General features: G+C 40.6%; 1 protein-coding gene across 4 annotated transcripts in view; it reads left to right on the top strand.

Annotated features, from left to right (window-relative positions):
- LOC143292872 (calcyphosin-like protein) overlaps positions 1–12500 on the top strand; it is a 72756-nt gene that overhangs the window by 32011 nt on the left and 28245 nt on the right. For 3 of the 4 annotated variants that reach the window (XM_076603531.1, XM_076603523.1, XM_076603549.1), the window contains exon 2: positions 11508–12500. This exon is cut by the window's right edge and continues 387 nt beyond it. The gene's annotated coding sequence lies outside the window, so the exon portion shown is untranslated. Of the gene's footprint in view, positions 1–865; positions 930–11507 lie in introns of those variants that run through there. The other variant, XM_076603539.1, reaches the window with a different exon arrangement.

The raw sequence follows: 12500 nt of genomic DNA, 5'->3' as shown, positions 1-12500 counted from the left end.
GCAGTTTTATTTGTTTTTCCTATTGTTGCCGTGGGTTCTTTTACGTGCGCAAAGTGCATGCTGCACACGGGACCTCGGTTTATCATCTCATCCGAATGACTAGCGTCCAGACCACCTCTCAAGGTCTAGTGGAGGGGGAGAAAATATCAGCGGCTGAGCCGTGACTCGAACCAGCGCGCTCAGATTCTCTCGCTTCCTTGGCGGACGCGTTACCTCTTGGCCATCACTCCACTCCACGCTAAGCAAACTTAGGGCTGCAAAGATCGCCCATTCAACAGAGGGAAACAGTGCGAGAGATCATATAGCTGTAAGCAAACCTGGAATTCACTGATCTTTTCAGTCCCTTGCACTGCCTCACACCCTTCACAACAAATCTAAAAACAGTCCTTTTTCAAGCAGTCTCTCAGTGCATGATAAATGCACTCCATTCCATACCTATGTTCTATGGACCCACAACTCAGTGTTTCTTCTCCACGTGTGTGTGTGTGTGTGTGTGTGTGTGTGTGTTTTCTTTGTGTCTGACTGACGTGTAATTGTAAAGCGCTTTGAGGGATTACTACTACTACTACTACTACTACTACTGCTGCTGCTGCTGCTGCTATTATCATCATCATTAGTATTAGTATTATGTATCATTGTTCTTGTTGTAGTCGTCGTCGTCGTCGTCGTTATCATCATCATCATCATCACCATCATCATCAAGCCAACCCACCACCACTGACTGACTGGTTCGGATAACGTGACTGTGACGGATGGATTCCATCCAATCCCAATCGCTCCTTCCATACCACGCGCTCGCAGCCACCACCACGCTATGATGAAACCCGAGCAAGTCGTTCTCTCTCGCTGATAAATCGCGTGCTCGCCGCTACTCCGCTCATCGTTCAAGCGGCTTCTCATTTGTTGTTCGTGCGGCAAAGCAAGCGAAGGTGAAAAGAACAGCTGTTTTGCTTTTTTTGTTGTCACTGTTGTTGTTTTTGTTTTTCCCTTTAGCCTGGTGGTGGTTATCGTTATTGTGTCTACCGAATGTCACCTGAAAAGGACAACAGTGCTTGGTTCGCCTGAGTGATTTTACCTTGTTGCTGTGGTGTGTGGTGTGTGCGTTCTCGTTTCTATTGAGCAAAAAAACAAAAACAAAAAAAAAGGAGCACCAAAAAGGACAGTAGGTCGTTCGCCCGAGTGCTTTTCTCTCGCTTTCGTGTGTGTGTGTGTGTGTGTGTGTGTGTGTGTGTGTGTTATTTTTATAAGTCAAAAAGCACCGTCGAAAAAGACACGTGTATGGTTCGCTTGAATGTTTTTTCTTGTTGCTGTGTTGTGTTTATCTTTTCGATTTGAAAAAAAAGTTTCTTTGCTTTTCTCTCTCTCTCTCTCTCTCTCTCTCTCTCTTGATTGATTGATTGTTTTTTGTGTATTTTTTGTTGTTGTTATTTCTCTTTTCGGCTGTAAGACAACAGGCGAAGGTAAAGCCATATCCTTTCACAGCCATCGGGGCAGTGAATTCATACTCACTTTGTCTAGAATTTCGGCCCCACCCAGTCCTCTCATTCTGCCGTTTTAACTCACTCAGTACGGCCAGTCCTCTCTTCTCCTCTACACAGACCCCTCGGATGTCCAGTGGGTGTTCTGAATGACCCAACCTTGAGCTTCCGTCGTCAGAATTGTGGTATTCTTTGTCAACATTCACCTCTTTAGTATAAGAGCCTTCCGCTTGCAATATTTTGATGATGGTAATTGGGGTGAAACGCTGTTAACGTCGTCTCTTTCGCCGTTCGTATGGAGAGAGTTAACCTTCCCCAACACATGTCAGGAATTCATTCACACATGGGTCAAGTGAAGAAAATCAGGAGTAAAATGCCTTTCCCAGGACATAACACTGCCGAAACGGAGCCTCGAAACCTGATCACTGGTATGGTGAACACGGATTAAGAAGTCCGACATCTTACCAATTCTGCCACAGCATCTCAGAAATTTGGGCAAAAGTATATAAGACCAGGTGCCTGAGCTGACATACTGATTTCTCACTATGTTGACACGTTACATTTTTCTCCTCCAACAAATTGTCACCACGTGTGTGGAAATAAAATCTGTCGGTCTACAGAGAACCATAATCCTGCTTCCGTCGGTGTTATCCTCCCTTTCCTCCCCCTCCACCCCCTCCTCCCCCCGCCCCCAAACAAACACACTCACAAAAACAACAACAACAACAAAACGAAAACGAAAAGCCGTTACTTAAGGCCATACAAATGGTTTGCTACATTCATTGGATATTGTGTGCTGACCGAGTAAATATTTAAAGAACTGATCAATATTCTGCACTGAAAAAAAAACCCCGAAAATTCAGACTCAGCCAACCGTAGAAATCAGTTTGAAATGAAGTCGGTCTGCGTTGTTTGCAACAATGCTGGTCTTTTCTTATCGTACGAATTTATGTTTGGGTAATTTTGGAGGTGTCTTTGTTTTTTTGTGTGTTTTTTTTTGCTGTTTTCTTTTTTTTCTTTTTTTGTTGTTGTTGTTGTTTGTTGTTGTTGTTTTTTTGGTTGTTGTTTTTTTGTTGTCTTTTTGGGGGAGGGGGCGGTGGGGGGTGTTTTTTGTTTTTGGTGTTGTTTTTTTGTGTGTTTGTGTCTTCTTTTTTTTTTTTTTTGTCTTTTTTTAAAATAGTTCCTTTGTCTTTATTTCTGTCTGCGTGAAAATTTCAGTTTACCTAACAAGGTCGGGCTTGTTCTGCTGAATTGTGCAGTATTTGGCTGGTTCTCAAGGCCTGATTAGTTTTGGGGGTCTATGCGTATGTCAGGCATCGGCTCCCTTTTTTCTTTTATATATCTGTTTATTTATTTAATCATTTAGTTATTTGTTTGTTTATCTTCTTATTTTGAAGCAGATGTGGTGTAGCGTGTATTTAGATTAAAATTTCCCCCCACCTATTGACGTCTCTTTTAAGACTGACACTTCACCTCATTCCATCTGCTTCATCGACCTTTCTTGGCAGACTACTACACTCCCCTCTCAAAACCCCAAACCACTCTAGCTTTCCCCTCCCCTCCCCCGCCTCATCCCCCCACCCCCTTCCCTCCTCCCCCATACCTCACAAACTTTGTGGCTTATTTCCCCATAAACCTTCTTCGACGGTGAGCAAAGCAAATGATAAAAACAAGCCGTATGAACCCAGCATGTGGCGTGTGTCATTGTAAAGCACGGACTTTAATAGGATTAAAAGGTTCGTGTTGTAAAGAAAGTCGCCCGCCACATCTTGTCACCGGCGACAAAATATTTGTAGGGATATGATATTTGATAGAATGAATTATTGAATTCGTTTGTGTACCGATCTTACCAAAGCACCCTTTTTTTCCTCTTAATTATGCCAATGCACGTATCTCTCTCTTCTGTATCGCTATCTCTGGCCCTGTCTCTGTCTGTCTGTCGTCTGTCTGTCTCTCTCTCTCTGTCTATCTATCTATATATCTATCTCTCAGTGTGAGTGGGGTGGGGTGGGTGTAAGTTAGTGAGTGTGTGTACGTGTGTGGGGATGAGAGGGTCGGGCAGGTATGTGTACATCGTCATCGGAAACAAATTTGCAACTGGCGACTAATTTGGGAATAGGGGTGGAGAAGAGATAAAATTCTATCACAGACCGCAACATTCATTTCGTTTTGGCGATAATTTCTGTGGGCGACACTTTGGGGCACAATAGCTTCATGCGTCGTGAGCCATACTGACAACCATTCATTGATCAGTCTTGAAAGTCAGTCGACTGAGACTGAATGATCACGCGCAAGTTCGCTCACTCGCTCGCTAGATTGGTTGTAGAATTGTGTCCATGCATGGGTGGTTGCTTTGATAGCACACGTTTGCTTCTTACTTGTTTTTTCTTGGTCGGATGGGTTGGTTGTTGTTGTTTTTTTTTGTGTGTGTGTGTGTGTGTTCATTTATGTGGGTTTTGTATGTGTTGGTGTGTGTGTGTGTGTTACGTTGGTTTTGTATATGTGTGTGAGTGTGTGTCGGTGTGTGGGTTTATGTGAGGTGTGTGTGTGTGTGTGCGTGTGTGTATTTCTACGCCCACCTGATGAGACCGACTCGTGCATCTCTCTTCTGTTAAAATATTTTTTGCGAATCTGTGCGGTTTATTCAACTATTTTTTCGTATAATATTCCTTCTAAATGTGAGTGGATCATGGATATCATATAGTTGTGTGAAACGTGGCCGACATCAAGGGGTATGTGACCGGTTTTTGCACTGAGAACAGATTGTTCAAGATGTTAGCCGTCAGTAAATCTGCACTTATTGCCGTCTTTATTTGTTCTGTCTTGCAGTTTTGTTCATCTGTTTTAATGCCAGCTCAGATCAGATACATAAACAATTGCATAACATGAACTTTTAATTTTACTTGATTTGATTTGGCCAGTGTTTAAAAAGGAGGCTGTAGAAAAAATTCACAGTAGGCCTAAACTACAGTGTGCAAATGGCGCCTACTCACAGACCATCGTCATCATCTTCTTCTTCTTCTTCACAAAAACCTACCACGTCAGCCGGTATCGTTCCAATGGAAAAACTCATTGAAGATGCAGTCAACAACGAAAGCTTTGGTTTTCGTGACACTCTGGTGGACTGTGTCTTTAACAAGATGAATAGTGCAAAGGGTGGCAAGGGGAAGGGGAAGAAAGGTTGTAAAAAGTCCAGTGACGATTTTGACAATGACGCAATTGCTAATCGTGTCGCAGAGCGGCTCGTCCTTTTGTTGTCGTCATCGTTGAAAATTATTCTGGAACGAAGTCATTTGTTAACAGGTACAGAATTTGGGACTTTTTTTTTAAAGCCTTTTTGGTTTTTCAACGCCCCTTCTTGATATAGAAATAGTTTAGGGTTGCGTACATGCGTATAAAAATTTTTAAATGTTCATTCATCAAAATCGAATGGTTTTATTAATGATTTAGAGTCATTGTCTAGAAGATTCTTGAACTGGTCAATAGTTTTAGCTGTTTTTGTCGAATTATTCAGTGCATTCCATCCTTTAACTGCTCTAAAGCTAAAAGAAAACTAACGAATATTTGTTCTGCAAAATTTTGTGAAAAGGTTAGTATTTGAACTTCTGGTAACATGGAGTTTGTTAGTAGAAAAGAAGGTGCAGGGGTCAGTGTCAACCATTTTATTAATTATCTTGAATACTTGTATCATGTCTCCTCTATATCTTCTGTATTTTTGTGATGCAAGTTTAGTTGTCTTAAACGGTTTTGGTAGTCCAAATCTCTTAACTCTGGTATCATTTTAGTTGCTCACTTTTGCACCTGTTCAACTGCTTTAGACTGTCTTATTAGTCTGGGATACCAAATTATATTACCATATAACTATTGTCGGTGCTGTCACCAAACAGTTTAATCAAGACGTTGAGGTGTTGAAAAAGCAAAACCTCCTTCTTCAGTACAAAGTAGACAAACAAGAACAATGCAGCCGACGAGAGAACGTTAAAATCATCGGCATTCCAGAACAAGACAACGAGGACCTGGAGGAGGAAGTCAGTAAAGTCTTCCAGGCTGCGGGCTGTACCATCAAGCCCAGTGAAATAGCTGTTGTCCACAGGTCTGGCCAGAGGAAGACCAACAGCCACAACCCCACTGTTTCCCGTGGCAACGCTCCCGCTGGCCGACCTGTGCTCGTGAAATTTGTGTCTCGGTGGACAAAGGCGACGTTGATGGAGAAGCGACGTGCCCTCAAAGAGATCCCAGGAGTTCAAGAAAGTCTTCATCAACGACGACCTGACTCCTCTCCGCTCCAGACTGCTACACGTGGCAAAGCGCAACGAGGCAGTTGACAGGGTGTCGACGACGCTTGACGGTCGGATCCGCTGTGTCCTCAACAAGACGCTGGGCCAAACTACAAACGCCAAGGTCGTCCTGATTGACAACCCTGATGATCTATTCCACCTTGGTGTGGACAATGTAGACTTTGGAGCTTTGGGTCTTCAGCATGTTGTGGGATAGGGGTGCGACGAAGGGCAATGCAGTTTTCTTTCAGAAAACGGTCAAAATTAACTGAAACAGGTCCATGAAATCCTGAAAGAAATGACAATAAAATCCTGTGAGCTCGATCTTATACCAGCCTCTGTTTTTTCCCAGTGTGTCTCACAGCTTCTCCCCACAATCACCAACATTGTCAACTCATCCCTTCTCACTGGAACGTTTCCATCCACTTTCAAAACTGCAATAGTCCGGCCTCTTCTGAAGAAATCCAACCTTGACGCAAACATTTTGAAAAACTATCGACCAGTTTCTAATCTTCCATTCCTGTCCAAACTCCTTGAAAAGGCTGTCCTGAATCAGCTCAACAATCACCTTTGTTTCAACAATCTCATCCATCCATTTCAGTCTGCCTATCGTGCTGACCACAGCACCGAAACCACTCTCCTCCACATCCTGAATAACCTACTGCTAGCGTCCCACTCAGGACAGATCTCCCTTCTCACTCTTCTCGACTTGTCAGCCGCCTTTGACACGATAGACCATTCAATCCTTTCCCGTCTTCATTTTACATTTGGTATCAACGGCACTGTTCTAAACTGGTTCAAATCTTATCTCACTGATTGATTCCAGTCTGTCATTGTTGATAATTTCCTGTCTGAACCTGTTAAAACTGAACATGGAGTCCCACAGGGATCAGTTTTAGGCCCAGTGCTCTTCACACTGTACACTGCTCCTCTCGCTGAAATTATCAACCGCCATAATGTCGGTCATCATTCTTATGCTGATGACACTCAACTCCAGAAGAGTGATACACCTGAAAAACTGTCGTCGCTCTTGCAAGAAACATCTAACTGCTTTCTGGATATTCAAAATTGGATGACTCTAAATAAGTTGCAATTGAACGCAGACAAAAATGAAGCAATGATCATTGGAACTAAACAAAAACTCTCTTCCATTACAACTGACACAATCAAACTTGGCAGTACATCCATCCCTCTTTCCAGTTCAGTCAGGAACCTCGGCGTTGTCCTTGACAACACACTGTCCATGCAAAAACTTATCAATCAGATATGTCAGTCCTGCTACTGTCAACTGCGGCGCATCAGTTCCATCCGGAAATATCTGTCCATTGACGCAACATCTAGACTTGTCGTTTCTCTCATTCTCTCTCACCCTGACTACTGTAACTCTCTATTGTCTGGTTTGCCTGCTTCATCCATTCAGTCCCTTCAGCGCATGCAAAACTCTGCTGCCCGACTCGTCCTCAGAAAGAAAACATCTGAGCACATCACTCCTCTTTTGCAACATCTCCACTGGCTCCCTGTCTCACACCGAATAAAGTACAAGATCAGCACTGTATGCTACAAATGTATTCACAAATCAGCCCCTTCCTATCTCTGTGGCTGCCTTCACCTCTACACTCCATCTTGCTCACTACGATCAGCTTCGGATCCACTCCATTTACGCATACCCAGATTCAAACTCTCGACTGTTGGCCGCCGTTCTTTCTCTGTCTCTGGACCTTGCAATTGGAATGAACTTCCTCTTTCGCTTCGTCAAGTCTCCACACTCAGCTCTTTCAAGTCTGGCCTTAAAACCCACCTCTTCCCAAAATAGCCTCCCTTCCCTGCCTCTTCCTTGTCTTTAGTTTCTCCAGTTTTAGAGTTATGCGTACGTGAGAATGACTGGTGCGAAAGCGCTTAGATTTGTCTATGCACAAGATTCAGCGCTATATAAGTACCATTATTATTATTAAAATTTGTTACCTGACAGTTTTGTTGATTGTTTAATTTCACGTGATTGTTGTTCTGCTTTACATGATTCTTCTGTGAACTATTCAAAAAGCTCAGCTGGTGAAAGACATAACTTAAGCTTTGTATCACTCAATGTTCGTGGGTTGCGAAGTAGGTTAAAACGGAGTGAATTTGTTACACACATTGGTCAGTTTGATGTTACAGAAACAAAAACAGACAAGCAAGATCACTCATTCCTTGAAAATGTTTTCGATGAACTTGGGTATACAATACATGTTTTCAGTCGAAAATGTTCATCGTACCAACGTTCAGGTGGTGTTGCTTTTGCATACAACAAGAAATATTGTAATTATATAACCACTCTACCAAACAAAGACAGCAACTCAGCATGGTTCATGATAAAATCACCTTTAACGGGATATGATAAAGATGTGTGTGTTGGAGTGGTTTGCGTCCCTCCTGAAGGATCAGTGTATATAAGTGTTGATATGTTTGATGATGTTGAAAACATGCTCTTTGATATACAAAGTAAACATGATTGTTATATTCTGTTAGCAGGTGACTTTAATGCTTATACAAAAAAATTGAAAGATTTTAGTGATCAACATCAGAGTAACAGTAAAGGTCCATTCCATGATTTGATCAATGTTTTAGATGAGCAGTTATATCCAGTTAAATGTAGACATAATCAAGATAATCATCGACCAAACAACTATGGGTATAGATTGATTGACTTGTGTAAATCGTCTTCATTGTATATTCTTACTAATGGAAGAGCAGGGAGAGATGACGGAATCGGAATGTTCACTAGTAATGGCTGAACTGTGGTTGACTACATGTTTGGATCCCCCTTTTTGTTCACAAAAATAACCGATTTTACTATTTCCCCATTTGATCCTTTATTATCTGATGTACACAGCCCGTTGATCTTGTCTCTGGCTACTGAGTGTCACATATTGAACCATAAAAATACTGATACGGCTGTCATACCGTGTGATAAAAAATATGCCACATCAAATTTAACAGGTCAGAATGAAATAATACGAAAATGGGAACACGAAAAGGCTGCATCTTTTCAAGAAAATTTGTCTAACGCTGAGCTTAAATGACGCAATCGATGCTGATGATATTGACGTCATAAATGATAAGCTCGCAAACATTCTGATTCAGACAGCAAAAGATACTCTCGGGACATATCAAATTCGTACTTCTAAGACAAAACACAGAGATAGTCGCAGTTGGTTTGATTCCACATGCAAACAAAGCCGATCAGAATATTTTAAAGCTAAACACAGAGTGAAAAAAGAAATTCTAGTGAAAATAGAGACACCCTTGAAAGAGTCAGCAAAATTACAATCCGTTTTAAAGAAAGCAGAAAAGTCGTGGAGAAAAAAAAAAGGCACAGAGAACTACGATGTTTACGCAAAAGCAATTCAGGAGAAGTATGGAATAGAATTAAAAAGAAAAAGAAAATATCATGTCCCATAAATTTAGAAGACATGTTTCACCATTCCAGCAACCTTAACGTTAACGATAATGAACATATTGACAGTACAACTGCAATGCACATTATCAATTTAGAGGATAATGATGATATTTAAAATGCATGTATTACTGAAGATGAAATTACTTCAGCCATCAAAAGACTGAAGAAAGGAAAAAGTGAGGGTGAAGACATGATTCGTAATGAATATATCATTAACAGCGTTCCTTTGCTGACAGAAACATATTGTAAATTATTTGACAAGATACTGGACGAAGGTGTTGTACCAGAAAAATGGGTATCCGGCTTGATATTGCCATTGTATAAAGGCAAAGGTGATACACTTGACTGTGATAATTATAGGGGAATAACTTTGCTCAGCTGTGTTGGAAAACTATTCACTACAGTGTTAAATGCTAGACTGACTGATTATATCAATGTAAACAATATACTTTCAGGGGCCCAAGCAGGATTTAGACAGTCCCATTCTACATTAGATCAAATGTTTGTTTTGAAATAATCACAAATTGATTTTTTCTCCATGAAAAAGAAGAAACTTTACTGTGCTTTTGTTGATTTTAAAAAAGCATTTGATTCAGTTTGGAGAAGTGGGTTATGGCAAAAACGTGTTCATGAAGGCGTGAATGGTAAAATTTTGCGTGTCATAATGAACATGTATGATAGAATTAAGTCATGTGTGTTTTTAAATGGTGAAAAATCTTATTTCTTTAGCATTTGTAAGGGTGTACGACAAGGAGAAAATCTCTCACCTTTGCTTTTTTCTCTGTATCTCAATGATTTATAGTCGTATTTGACTGAGCATGAGTCCATCTGTTGATCTTTAATTGAATGTTAACATTTCAGAGTTAGATAATTACATGCGATTATTTGTACTGTTGTATGCAGATGACGCAATTTTACTTTCGGAGACGAAAGAAGGATTGCAACAGTCAGTCCCTCAATGTTTTTCACAAATATTGTTTAAAATGGAAACTAGTGGTCAATGTAAAGAAAACTAAAGTGATTATATTTAATTTTGCAAACAAGCTAAAGCCTGTTTTTAAGTTGGTGATGCATGTTTGGATGTTGTCAGTTCTTTTAAATATCTTGGTATCGAATTTAGTAGAAACGGAACTTTTTACAAAGCTAAAAAAAAAAAAAAAAAAAAAAGTATTTATGAACAGGGCCAAAAAGCTATGTTTTCGTTACTTCAGTCAGCCAGAAATCAAGATTTACCTTTACTTATCATTCTGGACATGTACCAGTCTATGATTGTTCCTATTTTGTTGTATGGTGCGGAAATATGGGGTTATGAAAATTTAGATATACTTGAAAAATTAAAATTGAAATTTTTGAAATGCTTGTTCAAACTGAACAGAAATACTACGACCCAAATTGTTTATGGAGAAATGGAATGCCCCAGTTATGATCAGTTGCGAAATAGGTATGTTCCTAAAAAATATGTCTCCAAAATCGGTTTTTGACTCACTTGTGTAAACAAAGTGAGTCTATGTTTTAACCCGGTGTTCGGTTGTCTTTGTGTGTGTGTGTGTGTCTGTGTGTCCGTGGTAAACTTTAACATTGACATTTTCTCTGGAAATACTTTGTCAGTTGACACCAAATTTGGCATAAAAATAGAAAAAATTCAGTTCTTTCCAGCCATCTTGTTTAAAATAATATTGCACCTCTGGGATGGGCACAAAAAAATATAAAAAGAAGCCTAATTATATGCAAACTGCATTTACTGTTATATTTATCTTTTTTGTATTCCCTAAACTTGGCACTTTGACCTCTTATTCTGACATAACAACAAGAGGAGTCATTATTATCATTTTTTGTTCAAACAGGAACTTCTTTTGCTAAGCATGGAATTTTTATTTATCTTGCAAACGTTTTGGTGCAGATAGTAAAAAAGGGAAATTAATCTGTAATTAATGCTAGGGGACTTAATTTATCACAAGTGAGTCTTGAAGGCCTTGCCTCTCTTGTTAATTTTTGTAATATGCTCAAAGGAGGCAGAAAAGTCATTTTAGCTGTAAGTAAGATGATTAGATTTGCAAATGTTGCCTATGTATACTTTTGGAGTTAAAAGACATTTGTGTTTTCTCAACTTTAATGTGACATTGTGTATTTGGAAATGTTTGTTCTGGGCATGAAACGATTATTTTGCAGTAATCCTCCATACTCCGATAGGAGTGAAAGGATAATTAAAACTTGTGTGTGCAAATGTTGCTAGGTGGTATTAGTGACCGGTATTCGTCGTATCAACTATTGCCTCACTTCCTCTTTTATTTCTATTTGTTTCTTTTATCTGTCCAGATTCGAAACACTTTGCAAGCCAGACAGCGGACCGAACATTTTACTCGAGAAGTCTTAAGTGACGTCACACACAGGAAACCAAGAAGGCGTCGCTGAAGCCTGAAACCATCCAAGTGGACGTCATCCACACCAGAAACCAGACGTATACAGACATCACCCAACGCCAAACGGAAACCACGCAGACGTCATTAACGCCGGAATCCAAACACAGATATATACATCACCCAACATCACCAGAAAACCGAAAATCAGACCTGTTGATCACCCAACACCAACATCGTAAACTAGGCCTGTTCATCACCAAGACTTTGAACACTTTGAGAGACAGACGGAGCCGTTCAGTTGAAACGAAAAAGTCAACGTGACCTCATCCACACACCGACCAGAGATCCAGAAGACGTCACAAACACCGACAGACGTCATCCACAACCAGAAAGCAGATATACACACCACCCATTACCAGATAATCAGACATAATCTACACCAACCAACATCGGAAATAGGACAAAATCTACACCACCCAACACCAGGAAAGACATAATCTACACCAACCAACATCGGGAATTTGACATAATTTACACCACCCAACACCAGGAAAGGCATAATCTACACCAACAAACATCGGAAATTGAACATAATCTACACCACCCAACACCAGGAAAGACATAATCTACACCACCCAACACCGGGAATTGGACATAATCTCCACCACCCGACACCAGAAAAGACATAATCTACACCACCCCTCACGGTGAATCAGGCATAATCTCTGCCACCCAACACCAGAAAACACATAATCTACACCACCGATCACCGGGAATCGGACATAATACACACCACCCAACACCTGGGAATCAAACATAATAATACCTAACACAAACAACAGAACCCACACAGACCACCAACCACCGAGACCATCCACCCCACCACCCAAAAAACAAAACTCAGACCCACACAACCACAGCCTCCCACACCCACCACCAACACATCCAC

Source organism: Babylonia areolata, chromosome 1 (assembly GCF_041734735.1).
Source record: "Babylonia areolata isolate BAREFJ2019XMU chromosome 1, ASM4173473v1, whole genome shotgun sequence".
Classification (NCBI taxonomy): domain Eukaryota; kingdom Metazoa; phylum Mollusca; class Gastropoda; order Neogastropoda; family Buccinidae; genus Babylonia; species Babylonia areolata.
The sequence above is the reverse complement of the archived record's forward strand: the minus strand, read 5'-3'. Positions and strand labels throughout refer to the sequence as shown.